This window comes from Delphinus delphis, chromosome 9 (assembly GCF_949987515.2).
Source record: "Delphinus delphis chromosome 9, mDelDel1.2, whole genome shotgun sequence".
Classification (NCBI taxonomy): domain Eukaryota; kingdom Metazoa; phylum Chordata; class Mammalia; order Artiodactyla; family Delphinidae; genus Delphinus; species Delphinus delphis.
The window spans coordinates 8,635,670-8,639,113 of NC_082691.1; the positions used below are offsets into that span (position 1 = coordinate 8,635,670).

Below are 3,444 nucleotides of genomic sequence, written 5' to 3' on the forward strand. Positions count from 1 at the left end.
AGCTGCCCAGAAGCTTCTGTAGGTCCCAAGCATGGCTGGTAGAATGTCTCTTAGGGTACCAACTGCAGGCATCGGGCAACATCCAGGAAGTTGGATATGTTTACACCCGACAGCCAGCCTATCCCCCATCGAGGAATATTCATCTGGTCTCTCGGTGCCTGGCCCGGCATTTGGAGAGGAACAGAACAAAGAACCGAGAAAGGGGACGTGTATCAGGGTAGCACCTGTGAGGAGTGGCCAGGCCGAGGCCCAGTTCTGGTGGAGGGCGCGCCCGGTCCAGGTCCAGGAACAACGCCTTTCTGCTTTTTTTTTTTTTTTTTTTTTGACTGCGCCACACGGCTTGTGGGATTTTAGTTCCCCGACCAGGGATCGAACCCGGGCCCTCGGCAGTGAGAGTGCAGAGTCCTATCCACTGGACCACCAGGGAATTCCCAGGAATGCCTGTCTGCTTGATTCTGGAGGGTCCAGGGAGGAGGAGGAAAGATTCACCGGAACCTGGAGGTGATTTGTGGTTTGGGGTTGAGGCAGAGCAAGGGGGTGCCCCTTGGGGTGAGGGCGTAAATTCACAGAACCCCAGACACAGCCGGGTTATTCTCTCCAGCCAGGAAGTTGGAATAGCGAGGAAGTTGGTGGACTACCTCCCACTTACCCCCATATTCACTCAGGGCCTTTGGTTCCCCCAGTTCTGTTGTCAAACCCCGCCCTGCCTCTCCAGAGTTAGGATGCGTTTATGGCCAGCCCCAGCCCCGGGACGTGTCTGGTCCTTCTCTGCCTCATCTTCCGGATTCCCCTCCATGCTCTCTGCTTCGGATCTGCCCTGGAGGCCGCAGGAAAGGAGGTGTCTGCAAGGGTCCCCGTGGGGGTGGGGGGGTGGGGCTTCAGAGCATCCAGCCTGTGCCTGGCCTTGCAGCTCCCAGCTCGGTCACCTGAGACCTGTAATTTTCACAACCGGGTTCTAGATTGTTCCTTTTACTGTCCCCTTGTTATTGAAGCTACCTTAAGTGTGTACCTGTTCTTTGCCACCAAAATTTCCCTAAACAAGCCTCCTTTGTTTTCATGAATTTCTCTGACGGCGGCTGCATGTTATTCTCTCCTCTGTGGTTTTCAGCTCTTCAGGATGCAAAATTCCTACTGAAAACCAAGAGAAATCCTTGACTAAACCATGAGCAAAAATATTTTAAATAAAGCATCTGTTCAGTCACGTTCATACTGCCTCCACATTACACATCTTGTGATCATGGGGCCCAGACTTGATGCAAGGCACTGAGTCCAGGGACATGTGGTTGATGGATGGACCAACGGGGAGTGGCCCCTGGCCTTTGGTGTCCAGCTACTTTGTTCCCTGTCAAGCCACAGATGAGATTTAGAAGTATACTAAATAAATCAGATTCAATAACACTGAAAACAAAACCCTCCTGGTTGATATTACCAAGAGCCATCAGATATCCAATTTCCTGTAGTGAATGTCTTATTGCACTAAGCTGCCCAGTTCTTTCCTGACAAAGAAGAAAGTCAGATGGTCTTTAGGAGAAAATAAGGAGCCAGCCTGCTGCAGGAACAGAGAAAGGACCAAGAGGAGGGAGGTCACGGCAACAACCAATAAAGTGTCTGTGCTTTACTCAGTCCTCAGAGAAACCAAGGTGGGTTCCTGTCTGCATTGCACAGATAGGAAAAGAGCAGCCCAGAGAAGTTGAGTAACTTGCACACCGTCACACAGCAAGCAGGTGCTGGAGCTGGAATCTCAGACAGGAACGAGTGTCAGTAAGAACTGAAACAACTGGAGAGAACCAGCCTGGGGCCCAGTGAGTCAGCACCAAACCCCAGGAGGGGACCCACTGAACATTGCTTTGGCTACAAGGTCACAAGCAGTCATCTCCAGGGAGCACGGGGCTGGGAGGGGCTGCAGAGCTTCAAAGCTCCCCTCCTGCTCCCCCAGAGCACCAGGCACAAATGGAAAGCTTGCCCCTCAGGGCTCAAGTCTCGTGACGCCACCTGGCCCCTCTCCACTATGGGCGTATAACTTATCTCTGGGGACATCTCCAGCCGGGACACGCATGCAGCCACGCATGCAGAAGCTGCTGCTTCTCCTGCACACAGTGTAGCGTTGGGAGGCCCCAGAGCCAGCCGTGCACGGGCCCCTCTGAAGTTGAAAGGTTTTCTGAGTCTCGGGGCTCTCATCATGGAGAGCAGCTACAAACTGGATGACTCCCCCTTCCTTTCTGTCACCGGTGTCGGGACGTTAGGGAGGATGTCACTTTTTGGCCCCAAGCATCCTTGTGAAATAGGCATCTGGCAGGGCCTGTGTCCTGTGGGACTTTCATGACCAAGTCACTCGTTCCCCCCGGCATGCGTGTGCCAGGCACCTGGGAGTCTGGAAACTTTCCTGAGCCCAAACAGACGGGAATCCCTGTCCTTGAGGGGTTCCATGTCTGGGGGCGGGAGGGAGCCAGTAATAATAATCACAGGAAGACGGCGTGGATGGCCTTTAGGAAGTGGAGATTACCGCGGAGAGATGAAAACTGAGAAGAAAGAGAGAAGAAAGAGACCAGCCACGGGCGTGGAGGGAAGAGAAGTGACAGGTTCCCTAAGAAGGTGACAGAGCCTCTAAGGTGGCGGCATTTCAGAGACTTGAAGGAGGCAGGCCCAGGGCGAGGCCGGTCCTGTGGCGGGGGTCTCAGCGATAGGGCACCGCAGGCAGAGGCCCGAGGGCCTGGGAAGACAGAAGACCAGCAGGGGCGGGCAGAGTGGGGCAGGCCAAGGCAGGTGAAGGAGGGCTCGGGTGGGAGCCGGGACCAGCGCTCCATCTGATGTTGGATTTGAACAGGGCTCGGACGAACTTGTGCTTACCAAGGGGAGAGGGACGGGGGAGGGACAAGTTTGGGGTATGGGATTAAATACACACACTACTATATACAAAATAGGTAACCAACAAGGATCTACCATATAGCACAGGGAATCATACCCAATGTCTTACAATAACCTGTAATGGAATATAATCTGCAGAAGAACCCCTGAATCACTATGCGATGTATACCCGAAACTAATGCCATATGGTAGATCAACTATACTTCAATCAATCAGTAAAAGGAGCCGTGGAGCTGCTCGTGGGGCACAGAGCGAGGCGGTGGCAGGAGAGCCCGGAGGAGGGTGCCAGGATGTGAGGGTGGGGTGGCGGGGTCCAGCGTGGAAGGTGGTACCGTCCCTGTGATCAACACCGGCTCAGTCAGGACGGTACATCGTATAAGGCAGAATTCTGGTTGATGAATACTCATGTCCAGCCCTCGGTGTGAATACCACCCAGCCTCGGGTGTATTGCTTGTGTGGTGACGTCTTTTGCTCAAAACTTGTAAAACGTAGAGCCACTTGGAAGAGCCGTACGACATCGCAGATGGAAGGAAACTTTGGGGTCCCTCTGTCCACTTCTCACTGAGCAGATGAGGACAG

General features: G+C 53.7%; 1 non-coding gene across 1 annotated transcript; it reads right to left on the bottom strand.

Annotated features, from left to right (window-relative positions):
• Window positions 1-354: 354 nt before the first annotated feature.
• On the bottom strand, window positions 355-427 carry TRNAE-CUC (transfer RNA glutamic acid (anticodon CUC)). The gene has a single exon. It is a non-coding gene; the product is annotated as a tRNA-Glu (tRNA).
• Window positions 428-3,444: the final 3,017 nt, after the last annotated feature.